The 19,170-nt window shown below is 34.8% G+C and overlaps 1 protein-coding gene and 1 long non-coding RNA gene across 10 annotated transcripts in view; both read right to left on the bottom strand.

Annotated features, from left to right (window-relative positions):
- The window catches only part of LOC143644424 (uncharacterized), a 37,900-nt gene extending 19,566 nt beyond the window's left edge, over positions 1–18,334 (bottom strand). Inside the window, exons 1-2 of the long non-coding RNA XR_013156687.1 lie at positions 18,208–18,334; positions 17,831–17,904 (exon numbers count right to left, since the gene is read on the bottom strand). This is a non-coding gene — a long non-coding RNA (uncharacterized LOC143644424). The remainder of the gene's footprint in view (positions 1–17,830; positions 17,905–18,207) is intronic.
- The window catches only part of DLG2 (discs large MAGUK scaffold protein 2), a 2,206,106-nt gene that overhangs the window by 1,988,586 nt on the left and 198,350 nt on the right, over positions 1–19,170 (bottom strand). The gene's annotated exons all lie outside the window — the stretch shown is intronic.

The following is a 19,170-nucleotide window of genomic DNA, read 5'->3' as shown; positions in this document are numbered from 1 at the left end:
ATTTTACAATGATTATTTAGATAATTTACTTAAATATGCCTATGGATAAGCTAACTAAGATATCCACTTTTGGTGGTTCTGAGTGTATTGTTTGTTTTCTTAAATAAAAATTATATATATATATATATATAAACACACAAATACATACACACAAACCATGAGAAGAACACTTGTTTACAATATGAGAGATGAAACAAGAGGCAGAGTGTAGACCTTAGCTGCGAATATGCTCATGGGATGACTAAAATTTTTCATCACCCTACACATATCCAAGAATAATTTACAAGTTAAAAATAAATTTTAGTGAACAGGTAAATTCGCAAATGTGGAATCCATGAATGATGAGGATCAAATATATTGTTTTGCTACTAGAATGAGAGTAAGCAGCACAGCACGGTAAAAAAATCACTGGACTTACATGTCAAAGCATTCAGAGCACAGCATCAGTTACCAACCAGCCATGTGAAATAGGGTAGTTAATCTATCAATTAACGAATATTTATTGACCCTTACGTATAGGGCTCTTTAGAGCTATTATGGGGAAAATTACATTAAAAATTAGATCATTTTTTTCTCTCTAAGAGCTAATTCATCCAAGTTCATCAGTTTCCTTAACGTTGTACCAAAACCTAAAAGGAGGCACACTTTAAAAAGTAATGTCTATAATTCTGAGACATTACTTAAATAAAAATATCACAGATATGTTTCTTTGCTAAATTCAATTTGTGTGTGTATATATATATCTCATATATATATTCATAGTATATATATATAATATATATACACACATATTCATTTATATGTATATAAATATATATATATATATTTCAATTCCTCCTTTGATGATTTTGAAGGAGATGCACACAGAAAGAGAAAAAGACTGAGGTTTCAGGCTTCAGCTGCTATGACAGCTGTTTCCACACATTCTCTCTATGGGTACATTTTTCTGTAATGTAGATTATTATATGACACTCTACTGAGTCCCTTTAAAAGATGGGAAAATCAATGTGTTTTCTAGAACCTGGTGGAAAATACTATCTCTTTTTTCCTTTTCCTACAGGATGGCTCAGTAACAATTCCAAACAATTCATACATAAATTGAAAGAACAACGCAAATATCTTGGATGTCTTTCCATTCCTCTGTTTGACATAGAAAAGAAATACAACTGTGTGCTTTGTGATAGTTCTTGGAATGCAATATAGGGATGATTAAGAGCATCAGCTTTGGAGTCAGATTGACAAACCTTTAAATCTTAATTCTATCACTTATAAGCTGAGAGATCTCCAAGGGCTCTGATCCTCGGTTCCCTCATATGTAAAATGAAAATGATCATTTCTATTTCCTAAGGTTACTAAATTATAAATAGCACTTAATTTAATGTCAATCATTAAGGTTATCATCCTTAGCTACTGATAATAATGATATATATTCTGGAAGAAAAAGAAGAACTATTATTTTCAAAATACTAACAATTTTTGTATGAAGAATATGAGTGTTTGCAGCTGTTTCATGTCTAGTCACATAGGAAACGCTACTTAGAAAAATAATAGACATCTTTTACTGAGTTCCTATGTAGGGAAATCAATATTTAATGCTCCCCCATTATGATATTTTACAAAATAGTACTTAAATACAATCAAAATGGCAAATCAAATTACAAGTTTATTCTAAATATTTGCAAGGTGACACACATAACCAAAGTTTGAATACATCTTTCAAAATACTTATTAGTCAAGCTAAAATGCAGGCATTCTGACTAGAGAAATAAATATTTAATTTTGAAATAAAGTTTCAAGTTACTAAACAATTTTTAAACTCATTCACAGCACTTGAATCCCTGATTTTATAAACTCAGAGTTTAAGTCATAGATGTGTGAATGATTTTAGAGCACAAAGAACAAGCAAAGCAAAGCAAACAGTGTAGGACAGCACCAGAATTCATTCATGAACAAATCATTAAGAGAATATTTCAAGTCACCAATCATACCTCATTTGCCAATCATGGTCATTCAGAAAGTAAATTAACTTACAGTGAACAAGAACTTCCTTGGACTCCATGAAAACACTCAGAAGAGTGAGATGAACTTATGTTTCTAAACAAAAATGCCTGCTATTAATTGGTAGAATCCCCAGCTCTGTCTCTTGCTCACATCACCTCAGCAAGCACCAGACCACAGCACTCTTTCTTAACAGCTGACTTTTAATCCTGTCTTTAGGTTTAAACAAAGGTCCTCTCAAAAACGTACAGAATGCACACTGAACTCATAAAGAAGACATTATTTTTTAAAATCTTTCCTTAGTACAGGAACACTCTATAGCCCTACACCTTCCTTATAAAAGAAAGTTGATTTAACTTAGGAACTGAACTATAAAATTTGCTTTTATATCCATTACTCCCATGAATATATCAATACCACCTAAAAAAAAATTCCACTTTTGAACTAAAGGTTGTGTACTTCGGGGAGGCAACAAAAATGTCAAAGCCATTTGGGTGCCACTGAAGGTGAAACTTTAATGTTACAAAGCCAGCTGGCGCAATCAGTATATATTACTTCTAGGAAATAAACAAAGACTATCTCCTCCAGGTTCTCCTACAACACAGGAGTCTAGAGAGGCAGTGGAAATTGTATGTAGATTTCTTAGATACCTCCTGGCTGCTTTTTTCCCTCTGCAATATCATGAAGTACATGAACAAGAGTTGTCTTTGCCTCCCTAAAAGGTTAAAATTCATGAGTAGTTTTTACAGAAAATAACTCACTAGCTCATCAATTAGGTAAAAAATAATAATAATAACAAATATAAAAGGTATCCAAATTGGAAAAGAAGGAAAACTTTTCCCATTTTCAGATGACATGATTCTATATATCAAAAATCTACAACAAAGATACTAGAGTAAATAAGTAAATTCAGCAAAGTAGCAGGGTATACTAGATTAACACCCAAAACTCAGTAGTCTCTATAAACTAGTAATGAGCAATATAAAAAAGAAATCAAGAAGAAAATCCATTTATAGTAGCAACTAAAAGGATCAAATATCTAGAAAAAATTTACTAAAGATGAAAGGATTTGTACATGGAGAACTAAAAAACTTCGCTAAAAAAGAAACTAAAGACCTAAATAACGGAAGGATATTTTGTGTTCATGGATTGGAAGATTAAATATTGTCAAGATGTCAATTCTACTCAGAGAGTTACAGATTTAACACAATCCCCAAAAAATTCCAATAGCCTTCTTTGTAGAAATGGAAAAGCCAATCATCAAATTTATATGGAAGAATACAGGGACCCTGTAGTGGTCCAGAGCCCAGGCCCCCCACCTAAATGGCCCATAACAAATCTATTTCAAGGACAAATGTCAAGAAAGTAAACAATCTCCTCGGAAAGGAGAAGAATGTAACCATGTATACAAAAACATCATTGATTGTATCTTAGTCTTAAGCACTAATCTCAGCAAAACACCAGGTTTTAGGCCTCTTTAATAATTAGAGACCTGATGTCCTCATACCATATGGAATGTCTTTGTTCTAAAATCACATATTACTCCTTGCACCACCACCCTTTGTCCCCTGTTTCTTGCATAGTGCTAAAACTCTGGATCAGTCACCCACTATGAGAGAACATCTGCAGTTCATAAATCCCATTAAATCTAGTTCTACTTCTACGCCTGGTGTGTTTTTCAGTCCTGCAGCAGCACCAGCCCATGCTCTCGCCCAAACGGCCCTAAATAGCCAATACTATCCTGAAAAAGAAAAAAATGTTGGAAGACTCACACCTCCCAATTTTAAAACTTATTACAAATCTACACTGGTCAAAAAAGCGTGGTATTGCCACAAAGACACACTTGCTGACCAATGGAATCCAACTGAGTATACAGAAATAGACCCTCACATCTATGGCCAACTGATTTTTGACAAGTGTGCAAATCTATTCAATTAGAAAAGAATAGTCTCTTCAACAAATGGTGCTGAGAAAACTGAACCTCTATAGGCAAAAGAATGAAGGTGGACCCTTACCACATTTCATATACAATAATGAATTCAAAATGGATCAATGAACTAAGCATAAGAACCAAAACATTAAATACCTAGAAGAAAACAGGGAAGCATCTTCAGGATCTTGTGTTTGATAATGGTCTTTTAGACTTTATACTCAAAGGAAAAGCAACAAAAGAAAAAACAGATAAATGAAACCTAACCAAAATTAAAACTTTACATTATAATATTATTTAGCTATGAAAAGGAATGAAGTTCTGAGACATGTAACAACAAGGATGAAATGTGAAGACATCATACTGTGCAAAATAAGCCAAACACATAAGCAAATATTGTATGATTTCACTGATATTAAATTATTATAACAGGCAAATTCATAGAGTCAAAAACTGTAATACAGATCACCAGGAGCCAGGTAGGGGTAGGGAATGAGGAGATAATGCTTAACTGATACAGAATTTGTGTTTAGGTGATGCAAAAGTTTTGGTAATGAATGGTGGTGATCTTAGCACAATGCTGTAAATGCAATTAACACCACTGAATTATATATCTGAATGTCATTAAAATAGGAAATTTTAGGCAGTATATATGCCACACGAATAAAAATGAAAAAAAAAAACAGTATTGTACAACACAAACAGTAAACTCTAAGGTAAACTATGGCTTATGGTTAGTAGTAAATTTTAATAATATTCTCTCATCAGTTCTAACAAAGGCACCACGCTAAAGCAAAATGTAATAATGCAGCTCCTCTTGCTTTTCCTCTGATTTGGTTTCTAACTTCTAGAAGATATTTTTAGTAAGGGGAAAGAGAGATGGTCTAGAAGGGTAGTAGATATGGCCATGGGTGACCTCGATCAGAGGTCTAGTCTAATCTCTCCATCCTTGTATCTGAATATGAGGCATACTGCGATTACTACATTCATGTGTCCATGTGACCAGGTGATGGTGTCCAGGTGTTTGGTCAAGCAAAGCACAAGCTTAATTGTTACCATGAGGAAATATTTCATGGGCTTAAACCATCAATATGTTGACTGCATCTGTGGCTGATTACATCTATAATCAACTACTTAGTTGATTATATTGATGTCTTCAATCATCAAGAAATCAAAATCAGCTCACCCCATACCCCAAAACCCCATATCCCAACCTCCTATTATGTGTTTGTATCAGACATTAAAATGGTAATTTATGGCCTGTAAACAAAATGTAATAATGGGTAAGGTATATGGGAACTCTGTATTTTCTGCATGAATTTTCTATAAACCTACAACTTCTCTAATATAATATTAAAGAAATAAAAAACACACAAGGTCTTTCTTCTTGTTTTCGATGTCATGAAATATCATTTTTTGCTTATAAGCCCCATCTCTTAAAAATTATATTTGCAGAATAATTATGTAAAAGGGAAACAAACATTATATTTTATGTGCTCCCTCATCAAAACATCAAAATACTACATTTTATTTTCCACAGAATATTTCCCCAGTGTTTTTACATACATAAGAACTCCTCATTTAAATATCACCAGCAATTGTCATTCACTCAAAAAAATTTTACTGAACCTGCTACATGCCAGGCATTACGTTATTTTCTAGAAATACCAAAAATAATTTAATATATACTTTTAGTGGTTTTTCCAATGGTATACAGCAATGTCAACACTCTGAAAACTTCCTGAATTTTCCCTTTCCAGAAAAACCTACATTCAATTGAGTCCATGTTATCCATTTCATAAAGGTAAATGCTAGCCAACTATGTTGAATTACATAATTCAGTGAAGGATATTCCAAGGGAAACATGGAGGAGAGAAGTGACAGTGAAACATAATAACTAATTAACTATGTACACATCAAATCATCATTGCATTGGCACAAATATTGCCAGTTCATTTATAAGAAAGCTGAACTTTTCCCTAGGAATGGCACAATTTATAAGAGTTCAGAGATCTTACTAGACTTATGTAAGCTTAGGCCTCTAGAGTAGGGACTCTAATGTAAGCATATTCTCTGAAACAGTAGCCAGAAACTCAAAATTCCTACAGAAGCCAAGAAGAAAGGTAAATGAGTAACACAAGTCATGAGTTAGAAAACTCACATGGACTTCCTGGATTATCTTCTATTCCCCCCCCCAAAAAAAAATTCCTAGGTAAAAATAAATATTTCTCTACTATAAGAAAAATGATAATGCAAATGTAAGCAACACTTTTGGACTAAGAGGAATTTTCAATCAACTGAAAAATCAGTAAGTGTAAGGTTTAATTTCCCTACAAGTATGAGTGAGATCACAGTTTAATGCATTCAGTATGTAACATTTCCATTAGTAAATTTTAAAGAACAATCACTGCGTGAATCCAAGCCTTATACTGGAGGTTCTAGCCTGGGCAATGAGGCAATAAAATAAAGCAACTTTATAAAGGAAGAAATAAAACTATCCCTGTCCTCAAGTAACATGATCTTGTATATGAATCCACAAAAGAACTATTAGAACTAATAAAACATGTCAGCAAAGTTTCAGGTACAAGATCAATAGGAAAAAAAATCAATTTTATTTCTATATACTAGTCATGGACAATACAAAAATGAACTTAAGAAAATACTTCTACTTATATCAAAAAGAATAAAATAGGAATAAATTTAGCAAAAACAGTATAAGACTTGTACAATCAATCTCAAAATACTAAAAACCTAAATAAATGGAAAGATATCTCATGTTCAAGAATTAGAAAATTATTTGTAAGATGAAAATACTCCCCAAGCACATCCATGGATCCAATACAAACCCTATCAAAATTCTAACTGACTTTATGCAGAAATTGATATTTATCCTAAAATTCACATGGAGGTGGAAAGGAACCAGAACAGCCAAGACAATCCTTAAATAGAAAAACAAGGCTGTGGAACTTACCCTTCTTGATTTCAAAACTTTCTACAAAATTACAGTAATCAAGACTATGTGATACTTGCATAAAGGTAGACATGTGAAGCAATGAAAGAGAAGTCCAGAAATCAACCCAAATATTTATAGTCAATTGATTTTTTTTGACAAAGGTGCCAAGAAAATTCAACAGAGAAAGTTTTTTGAAATAATGGTGCTAGAACAATGATATCCACATGCAAAAGTATGAGTTTGGACCCCTATCTCACATTATAAACAAAATTCAACTCAAAATGAAGCAAAGACCTAAATGTAAAAGCTAAAAGTATAACTATTAGAAAAAAACATAGATGTAAATCTTGATGACCCTGGATTAGGCAACAGTTTCTTGGACATTATCAATAAGGTGAAAAGACAACTCACAGAATGGGAGAAAACATTTTCAAGTCATACATGTAAAAAGAATCCAATATCTAAAATATATAAAGAAGTACTACAACCTAACAATAAAAAATAAATGACCCAATTAAAAAATAGACAAAGTACTTGAACAGTTATTTCCTCAAAGAAGACATAAAAGTACCCATAAGCACATGAAAAGATGTCAAAATCATTAGGGAAATACAAATTGAAACTACAATGTGTACCACTTCACATGTACTATGACTAAAATAAAAAAGACAGACAAACCCTACAATAAAAAAGACAGACAAACCCTGAAATAAAAAAGACAAACAAACTCTGAAAATCAAACTCTGAAATCTGTTCTACAACTAATTGCTGTGATATGCTTTGAAATTTATTGATTTTTTTGTATATATGTTATTTTTCAAGCAAAAGAAAAAAAAGTCAATTGTGATGATAAATGCACAGCTATATGACGATATTGTGAACAACTGATTGTATACTTTGGATGATTACATGGTATATGTGAATATATATCAATTTAAAAAGCCAAAACAAGTGTTGATGAGGATATGGAGAAATTGGAATTATCATACATCGATTATGGGAGAATGTGTGTACAGTTTTTTATTGATGATAAAGCCATAAGTTCTCTTGGGTATATATCTAGGAAGGAAATTGCTGGAGTTTTCATAATTCTATGTTCAATTTATTGAGGAACTGCCAAACTGTTTTCTACAGTGACTACATTTATGTTATCATAATCCATGTATGAGAATTTCAATTTCTCTATATCCTCATCAACATTTGTTATTGTCTGTCTTTATTTATTTATTTTTGTGTGTGTGTCAAACACCAATTTGCTTTGTTTCTACAGATTTGCCTATTCTGGACATTTCATACAAAGTGTATCCTATAATATGTAGTCTTTTTTGATAGGTTTCTTTTTGCTTAATAAGTGATAGCATGAGGTTGGCCCATGTTGTAACATATGAGTATTTCATTCCCTTTTATGACTGGATAATATTTCATTGTATGGGTATTTCAAATATTTTGTATTTATTTGTCAGTTGTGACTGGTCATTTAGCTTGTTTCCATTTTTTGACTATTATGAATAATGTTAGCAAATCCGTAGAAACAAAGTAAATCAGTGTTTGACACGATATTTAAAAGGGTGAAACAGGGAGTGATTGCTAATAGGTATGGTATATTTTGGGGGAGGTGATAAAAGTGTTTTGAAAAGAGGACTTCCAGAAACGATAGTGAAGTAGAGAGTTCTAGGATTCAGTCTTCCCACCAAAAGAACTACTAAAGAGGCAGGAATTGTCAGAAATAATTATTTTGAAACCCCAGAGGCCAGAAGAACACTTTACAGAATCCAATGAAGAGCCAGAGGAAGAAACAGATAAATTATAGTAAAGAACTGTAAATTACTCTCTGCATGGCTTCTAACAGTGTCCATCCTATGTCTTGTGGCAGACTGATACAGGATCCAGTCCTTGGCTACCTGCTGGTGGCAGAAAGGTACATAAAAATTCTCTCCCCCAAGAACAGGGCTGGGTACAATCAACAGCTGTTCACGCCTTTTGAATAGCAAATTCTGATCACTGGGTCCTGGCTCAGAAGGCAGCTACTGTTTCAACCTATCTCAGACAAAGGTGGTGGCAGCCACTGTTTCAATCTTGCTCCAACAAAAGTGACAGGAGCCATTCTTTCAACTCTCACCAGACAGGACAAAAGTAGTGGAAATTTAAAGAAATAGCACTTCCTCCCGGCTGTAGGGGATGGATAGCTAAAGGGCTGCATTAGCTGGGCAGACCAGAAAAGCCCAACTTTTAGAAGCCCCCAGAAAAGATTTTTGAACCCTTCCTAATCCCCTCACCAGAATACTTTGGAGTCAGTGTGTGCCCCCTTTGTGGGTCATGAGACAACAAAAGAACTATAAAAACTATGAAGGTGGGCAGTCTGGGACAAACGACTGCTGGTGGCAAATACCCTAGGAGAAGGACAGCTGTCTCCTGGAAACGGGGGATAACCAAACTCCTGTACACATGGGAACTCCAAAACAACTAGCAAGCAAAAGCCCAGGACAAGACAGAGGCCCAGAAAGACAGGGAAAACCAAGTACACTGTATTTGCCTTGGGCAGACCTTCCAGATAAGAGAGCCAGAGCACAAGAAAACCTAACCAGCTCATTAAAAAGAAAACAAAAAACAAACCCAGACACTCAAGGGAGTAATTTCTTTTCTAAAAAATTAAATAATATTAAATCATATCTAAAAAGGAGAAATAGAAACCATCCCAAATGTCAACAGGTGAGTGGATAAGCAAATTTTGGTATATTCATACAATGGCATACCACCCAGCCATAAAAAAAGAGCTGTAAAGCTATACTAAGACACAGAACACTGTTATATCTCAAGAGCATTACACTAAATGTAAGGATAGAAGTTTATAACTTCATTTATTTGACTCTATTTAAATTCTGGGAAAGGCAAAACCATTTGCATGAAAATCAGATCAAGGTTTTCCTGGAGTTTGGGGTAAGGGAATAAGGTGACAATAAAGGGACAGGGCGGGCCATGGTGGCTCAGCAGGTAAGAGTGCTTGCCTGCCATGCCCGAGGACCCGGGTTCGATTCCTGGTGCCTGCCCATGTAAAAAAAATAAATAAATAAAAATAAAGGGACACAATGGAACTTTTTTAGTTTGATGGCATTCCTCAATGTCTTCATTGTGGTAATTACACAACTGTAAACATTTGTCAAAACTGTGCTCTTCAAATGGTAGTTTTTACCTTAAAAAATTCTCCCTTAATAAATCCAATTAAAAAATAAAAATAAACAGTTACAAGGGACAAAGATGTTCATTATGTACTCCAGGATAGACCAGATGTCCAGTCACAAAACAAACCTCAATGAATTCAAAAATATTGAAATCATATCAGATATAGTCTCTAACAACAACAAAATAAACCAAGAAATCAATAACAGAGGGAAGAAGTGAAAATTCACAAACTGTGGAAATGAACAACATACTCTTAAACAATAAATGGCTCAAAGAAGAAATCAGAAGCAAAATTAGGACATACCTTGAGAAGAATGAAAATGAAAATTAATAATACCAAAAATTATGGGATGCAATGAAGGCAATGCTGAGAGGGAAATTTATAGCTCTAAATGCTTACATTAAAAAAGAAGAAAGAGGCGGGCCGCGGTGGCTCAGCGGGCAAGAGTGCTTGCCTGCCATGCCGGAGGACCCCGGTTCGATTCCCGGCCCCAGCCCATGTAAAAAAAACAAGCGAACAAACAAAATATAATAAAAATAAAGATGTTTCCCTTTCTTCCTCCCTTCCGTCCTTCCTTCCTTCCTTCCTTCTCTGTCTTTCTTTAAAAAAAAAAAAAAAAAAAGAAGAAAGACTTCAAATCAGAGACTTAACCTTAAAAATAGAAAATCTAGAAAAAGAAGAACAAACTAAACCCAAAGCAAGCAAAAGGAAGGAAATCACAAAGATTAAAGCAGAGATGAATGAAACAGAAAAAAAAAATAGAATAAAACCAAAAGTTGGTTCTTTGCAAAAATCAATAAAGTGAACAAAACTTTAGATAGACTGACAAAGAAAAAAACAGAGATGATACAAATAATGAAAATCAGACTGAAAAGGGAGACATCACTGATTCTGCTGAATAAAAAGGAATATGAGGATACTATGAGCAATTGTATGTCAATAAATTATATAACCTAGATGAAGTGGACACATTTTTAGAAACGTACAAACTACAACATTGACTCAAAAAGAAATACAAGATCTCAGCGACCAATTACTAGTGAAGTGATTGAATCCATCATCAAAAACCTTCTAACAAAGAAAACTAGGACCAGAGGGCCTCACAGGGGAATTCTTCCAAATAACCCAAGAAGATTTAACTCCAATTCTGGACAACTGCTTCTCAAAAAATATGAAGAAGAAGGAATTCTACATGGCCAACATAACCCTGATATCAAAGCCAAATAATTATGGATACAAATGCAGAAATCCTCAACAAAAACATTGGCAAACTGCTTCTAATGGCATATGAAAACAATTATATACCATAATGAAGCGGGATGTATCCTTGACATGCAAGGATGATTCAACATAAGAAAATCAGTTGATGTATTATACCATATCAGCAGAATTAAGGGAAAAAACAATCACCTCAATTGATGCAGAAAGACATTTGACAAATATAGCACCCATTGGTGATAAAAGCATTTAGAACATTAGGAATGGAAGAAAATCTCTTCAACATGATAGAGAGCATATATGACAAATCACAAGTAACTCCACATTTTAATGGTGAAAGACTGAAAGTTTCCCCTCTAAGGTCAGAAAGGAGAGTAGGATGTTGACTGTCACCACTGTTTTTCAACTTTGTACTGTAAGCTCTTGCCAGAGCAATTAGGCAAGAAAAAGAAATAAAAGGTCTCCATACCACAAAGTAAGAAGTGAAACTTTCCCTATTTGCAGATGACATGATCCTCTATACAAAAAATATGAAAAATCAAGAACAAAGCTCCTAGAGCTAATAAAAGAATTCAGCAAAGTGGCAGGATAAAAGATCAACACCAGAAAATCAGTAGGTGTTTTTATACACAAGCAATGAACAAACAGATGAAGAAATCAAGAAAAAAATTCCATTTACAATAGCAATAAAAGAATCAAACATCTAGGAATAAATCTAACCAAGGATGTAAGAGATCTGTACACAGAAAATGACAAAAACATTGATAAAAGAAATTAAGAAAGACCTAAATAAGTGTAAGGACATCTGTGTTCATGAATTAGAAGACTAAATAATATTAAGATTTCAATACTATCCAAAGAAATTTATAGATTCAACACAATCACAACCACAATTCTAATGACCTTCTTTGCAGAAATGGAAAAGTCAATCATCAAATTTATATGGAAGGTTAAGGGGCCCTGAATACCTAAAGCCATCTTGAAAAAGAATAATGAAGTTGAGGACACACTCTTCCCAATCTTAAACCTTACTACCAAGTCACAGTAATCAAAACAGCATGATACTGGCACAAGGGAAGAATTTTATAGACCAATGGAATAGAATCAAGAATTCAGGAATCAACCCTCACAATTATGGCCAACTGATTTTTAACAAAGGAGCAAAGACCACTCAATTGGGAAATAATAGTCTCTTCAACAAACACTGCTGGGAAAGCTGGATTGATCTCCATTTGAAAGAAAAAAAGATAGAGGATCCATACTTCACACCATATACAAAAATCAACTCAAAATGGATCAAAGTTCAAAATATAACTGCCATATATATTCAAATTCCAAGAAGAAAATGTAGGTGTTCTAGTTTGCTAGCTGCCAGAATGCAATATACCAGAAACAAAATGGCTTTTAAAAAGGGGAATTTAATGAGTTGATAGTTTACAGTTCTAAGGTTGAGAAAATGTCCCAATTAAGTCTATAGAAATGTCCAATCAAAGGCATCTATCCAGGGAAAAATATCTTGGTTCAAGAAGGCTGATGAAGTTCAGGGTCTCTCTCTCAAGTGAAAAGGCACATGGTGAACACAGTCAGGGCTTCTCTCTCAGCTGTAAGGGCACATGGAGCACACAGTGTCATCTGCTAGCTTTCTCTTCTGGCTTCCAGTTTCATGAAGCTCCCCGGGAGGCGTTTTCCTTCCTCATCTCTAAAGGTTGCTGGCTCATGGACTCTCTGCTTCGTGGTGCTGCAGCATTCTCTGCTCTCTCCAAATCTCTTTCATTCTTCAAAATGTTTCCTCTTTTATAGGACTCCAGAAACTTATCAAGACCCACCCAAATGGGTGGAGACATGTCGTTACCTGATCCAGCTTAACAACCACTCTTGATTAAATCACATCTCCAAGGAGATGATCTAATTACAGATTCAAACATACAGTATTGGATAGGGATTATTCTGACATTATGAAATGGAATTTTGATTAAAACATGGCTTTTCTAGGGTCCACACATCCTTTCAAACTAGCACATTAGGTAAGCATATTCAGGACCTTGTGTTAGGCAATAGTTTCTTAGACTTAATACCCAAAGCACAAGCAACAAAAGAAAAAATAGATAAACAGGACCTAATTAAAATTTAAGACTTCTGGTCCTCAGAGGACTTCATCATGAAGGTAAAATGGCAACTTGTACAATGGGAAAAACTATTTGGAAATCACATATCTGATGAAGTTCAAAATCAAGAAAACATAAAGAAGTCTTTCAACTTAACCACAAAAAGACAAAGCAGTTAAAAAATGCACAAAGGACTTGAACAGACATCTCTCCAAAGGAGATATATAAGTGGCCAGAAAGCACATGAAAAGATGCTCAAGATCATTAGTCATCAGGAAAATGCAAATCAAAACTACAATGAGGGGCAGGCCATGGCTCAGCAGGCAGAGTTCTCACCTGCCATGCTGGAGACACGGGTTAATTCCTGGTGCCTGCCCATGCAAAAAACAAACAATCCAATAAACAAAAAAAAATGAGATATTTCACACCCATTAAAATGCCTGCTATTAAAAAATGGAAAATAACAAGCATTGGAGAGGATGCAGAGAAATAGGAATACTCATTCATTGCTAGTCAAGGTTTAAGATAGTTTGGGGATTCCTCAGAAAGCTAAATATAGAACTAGCATGTGATCTAACAATCCCACTACTAAGTTTATACCCAAAAGAACTGAAAACAGGAACTCAAAGAGGTATTTTCCCACCAGTTATTCACAATTCTCAAGAGATGGAAGCAACCCAAGTGCCCGTCAATCAATGAATGGATAAATAAAATATGGTATATTATTCAGCCATAAAAGGAATGAAATCCTGATACACACAACACTGATGAACCTTGCAAACATCATGCTGAGTGAAATAAGCCAAACACAAAAGGACAACTATTATATGATCTTATTGTTTTGAAACAATTATAATAAACAACTCACAGAGTCAGAATATAAAATACAGGTTAACAGGGGATGGTATGGGGATAGGGAATGGGAAATTAGGGCTTAAAATGAACAAGGTTCCTATTTGGAAAGATAAAAATGGTTTGGCAATGTATGATGGTGACGGTAGCATAACATTGTCTATGCAATTAACAGCACTGAAATATAAATCTGAGTGTGATTAAAAGGGGAAATATTAGATTGTATATATGGTAACAGAATGTGTTAGTTTGAACCTGTTGTGTACCTCAGAAAAGCCAAGTTCTTTAATCCTCATTCAACATGGCTGGGTGGGATCTTTTTTATTGTTTACACCCAATTGCAGGTGGTAACCTTTGAGTAGATAGTTTCCATGGAGATGTGTCTCCACCCATTCAAGGTGGGGTTGTTTATTGGAGCCTTTGAAGAGGGAAGCACTTTTGGAAAAAGGTTTAGAACCACCAGAACCAAAAGAGTCAAAAGAACAGACAAAGCCCCAGGAAAGCTGTCGAAGAAGCCTGGAGAAAAAGCTAACAGACATCACCATGTGTCTTTCCAGCTGAGAGAGAAACCTCAAACACCACTGGCCTTTTTGAACCAAGGTATCTTTCCCTGGAGACCTTAATTTGGACAGTTTTATAGACTTGCCTTAATTTGAACATTTTTATGGACTTAAAATTATAAAATTGCAACTTCCTAAATTCCCCTTTTTAAAAGTCATTCCAGTTCTTGCATATCACATTCTGGCAGCTTACTAACACACAGAAGAAACATTTTTTTTAAATATCCATAGAACTACACTACACAAACAATGGACCCTAAGTTAACCCATGGATAATTATAATTGTAGTTTTTATAATTAATAGTACAATTCTAAAAATGTGCTAGCATCAATTGTAACAAATGTTCCATACCAATGCAAGGAATTGGTGGTCGGTTGGTAATAGGTATCCTGTATTTTATGATGATTGCTATGTAAACCTATGACTTCTCCAATAAAAAAAATGAACTGAGATAATGATTATGGTGGTATAACTCAGTGAATGTATTAAAAACCACTGAACTGTATACTTTAAAAGGGCAAATTTTATGGTATATGAATTATAGCTCAATAGAGCTGTTACTAAAAAAAATAGGTTCAACCTACCCACTTTTCATTATTTGTCTAAGTTGATTCCTGGATCAGAATGGCTCTTAATAAAATGTAATTGATTAGTACCAAAATAAGCATGCAGTGAGTAGAGTTCAGTTTTCTGGAATCAATACTTATGCATACACTGAAATAAATAAAATGTAGCAACTAAAGATTATAGTATTCACAATATTCTTTAGAAAAAGAATAGTTCAAGACTATACTCATAAACCTTTTCTGGTTTATAAACCTCTCTGCCTACTGAATCCTGTCCAGTCTCCTTCTATTCACAATCCAACATTAGCTGAACTTTCCAATCTTATAGCTTATTACTTTCCCCATAAGTTCCTTACACTTCAACCAAACTAGAACTTCTCTGACCCTTGAAAACACCTCTTGCTTTCTTAAATATATTCTTTCTATTTGGCCTGCCCTTCTCCCCTGTAACAACATGTCTGAATTCCACCCATCTTTCAATGTCTGAAATGTCGTTTCTTCTATGAAGCCTTTCCTGATTCTTTCCCTTCAACAAGAGTCTGAGCTGGAAGTAAAACTTCTCAGTACTTAGATCTCTTATGTGCTTTCTATTTTTGCTTGTATTAGCTAGGGTTCTCTAGAGAAACATAATCAGCAGGAGATATTCTCAGATATAAAATTTAAAGAAGTTTCTCATGTAGCTGTGGGAATGTAGTGTCTGTAGGGCAGGCTGCAAGCTGGTAACTCCAGTAAAGGTCCACAACAAACTTTCAGGAGAGGCTGGCTGGGCAACCATGGGAATGTAAGAGTTCAAGTCTGTAAGGCAGGCTGCAAGCTGGAAACTTTGAAAAAGTTCCTCAGTGAACTCTCAGGAAAGGCTGGCTGGGCAACCATGGGAATGTAAGAGTTCAAGTCTGTTGGGCAGGCCACAAGCTGGAAACTTTGAAAAAGTTCCTCAGTGAACTCTCAGGAAAGGCTGGCTGGACAACCATGGGAATGTAAGGATCCAAGATCCATTGAGCAGGCTGTGAAGCTGATGACTCCTAAGAAGGGTCTGGACGAACTCCACAAGAGAGGCTCACCAGCTGAGGCAGGAAGAGTGACTGTCTCCTCTGAATCTTCCTTAAAAGCTTTCTGGTGATTAGATCGAACATCACTCATTTCAGAAGACACCCCCTTAGCTGATTACAAATGCAATAAACTGTGGATGCAGCCAATGTAATCATGATTTAAGTCCATGAAATGTCCTCATAGCAACAGACAGGCCAGCGCTTGTCCAACCAGACAACTGGGTACCACCACCTGGCCAAGTTGACACATGAACCTGACCATGACATGTCTTAAACAATCATACATAGACTTGTCTTTCTGCTATCACTAGACAGTAAGTCCAATAATTATAATGTAGGAAAATTCTAATATGTGGGAGATACATGATCTAATTCTCACAGCAACCCTGCAAAGTAGATATTATTATTCCTCTTTTAAAGATGAAAAAACTGAGGTTTGGGAGGGTAATTCAGTTGTTCAAAGTCCACCAATAAGTGAAAGGTCTGAGATTTGACACCAGGTCCATTTTGGTGACCTCTTTGTTTCTCACACAATGCATAACATTGGGCCTTGTACACAATAGATTTTCAAAGGTGGTCCACTGAATGATTAATTGGAACTAATCTAAAAAGGTATTTGCTTACCTTGAGCATAGACTTTTGATTCAGACTTACCTTGGTTAGAATTCTAACTCCACTATTTATAAATCAAGCTAGGGTGAGTTACTGGTTCTAAATCCCATTTTTTCACTTGCAAAATAAATATTATAATATTAGGATAACTGGGTTATAAGAAGGATTAAATGAGACAGAAACATGAACTTTGTAGTACATAATAGGAGTTGAATAAATGTAGATTTCTTCTTTTCATAGTCTTTTCTTTTCTTTATGCCCTACTTAACTTGGCCTTTTCCCTTGCCCCCTACTTAAATGGCTTAATGAGAAAAATCTTTTCTTTGAGGTCAGCAAATTTAGTTCTACAAATCATTAAGTTACTGACTTAATCATAGGTAACTTATTGAACAAGTTTCTGTTTCAATTTGTGCATCTATAAAAATAGAGAACAAAATTATATGCCTTAGATAAAGACTGTGAGAAATAAATGAATTAATATGGGTCAATGGCTCTCAAACAACTTTTCTTATAGCAGTGCCTGATAGTGTTATTGTATGGAAGCCCATAAGGTGGTTGATGAGGGGATGACAACTGGAGCCCAGTTGGAAGCACTCCATTGTGCTCCACAATCAGTTTTTTGATTGTCAGTGGTAGGGTAGAAAATGAAGCTAAGCATTTCATAACAAGGCAGAGGAAAGTTATCTACAAATATAGGATGTGAAAAGTTATTACCTCCTATGTCTTATAAAGTTCTGTAGAGCGATGAATAAATATAAAAAGGGAATTAGACTGAAAAACAAAAATAATTTTTTGTAGAGCAAACCTGTAGGCGAGGAACTTCCAATCTACTGGTAAACGTTAAACACCCAAAAGTGATCTGGATCTTTCATGCAAGATCTAATCAAGAGGGAAAAAATAAGTATTTTAGCCTGTTCACATCAGCATACTGTTAATACTTTCATTCCTAAAATCCCACTTAGGGGAACTGTGCTAAGGCTGAGAAACAGATGATTTTAAAAACCTGTTTTTCCTCCCCTGAGGCCAGAAAGGATTTTTGGAAGAGGCCAGAAAGAAAAAGTCATAAAAACAACAGGTGCTCTGAACAGCTGGGGAGTGAGAACTGAAATCCTTTTCAGGATTATCCTAAAACTAGCAAATTTTCAATGCCCTATTGGAGAAGAAAGGCAACAAATAACTTACCTCCAAGATAACTGTTCCTCTTTACTCCACCCCACAGTCCCTAAAAAGTGAAAATGATGTTTCGTATAACAGGCCAAAGTTCAAGCTCAAGAAAAAGCAGTGTTTTAATTGACAATCTTATGCACATATTTTCTTAAGTAGCAAATAAAATTTAGTTGAGTATTGACAATTTCCACTTTTTAAATTCTGTGATCAACAGACCTGGATAGGTTTTGGAGGCAATATGGTATTGTGGAAGACCAGAGGCCTTGGAGCCTGAAAAATCTGCTTTACTCTTCCTAGCTGAGCTAATTCAGGATTGTAATAATAATTCTAAGCACTTTAATGTGTAAAGTTCCTTAACCCTTGTAATAACTCTGTATATAGGTATTATTTTTCCCGCTTTCAGATGATAAAACTGAAGTTTAGAGATGAAGAAGCTTGACCAAAGTCCCATAACTAATAAGTGACAGAAGGATTTGAACAGAGGCTCCACAGACTGCAATAACTCCGCAGCCTGCACGCATCACTATTCCATCACATTGACTTCTGATGTGATTTTCTGGTATTCTTTTTTCTTTATTGCTCTTTCTTCAACTCTAAGACAGGAAGAAGTTATAGGTCCATTTGAAGATGAAATAAGATACATATTTGTAAAGCACAGTTCCTGGCACATAGTAGGTTCACAATAAACAGACTATTTTTTTGATGATTACGAACCCAGATCATGCTATAGAATCTAAATTAAGGCAGCCCCTCAATACTGTGGTTGCAATTTTAAATAAAGATGTTTGGAAATTTTAGTCTCAGCCCACACTCAAAACTTTCCCTGACCTCTTGATCTCCATTTTGTTCACTCCTCCACATACTTTATATGCATGCCCTTCTCCTTCATTAATTTATTAGATCTTTGAAAGGAGGGAGGTTATCTTTTACTCATCTTTGTAACTGTTACAGTCTCAAACACTGTGCCTTGCACAAAGA

The sequence above is a fragment of the Tamandua tetradactyla genome, chromosome 8, assembly GCF_023851605.1.
Source record: "Tamandua tetradactyla isolate mTamTet1 chromosome 8, mTamTet1.pri, whole genome shotgun sequence".
Classification (NCBI taxonomy): domain Eukaryota; kingdom Metazoa; phylum Chordata; class Mammalia; order Pilosa; family Myrmecophagidae; genus Tamandua; species Tamandua tetradactyla.
This window is presented reverse-complemented; position numbering and strand designations above follow the sequence as displayed.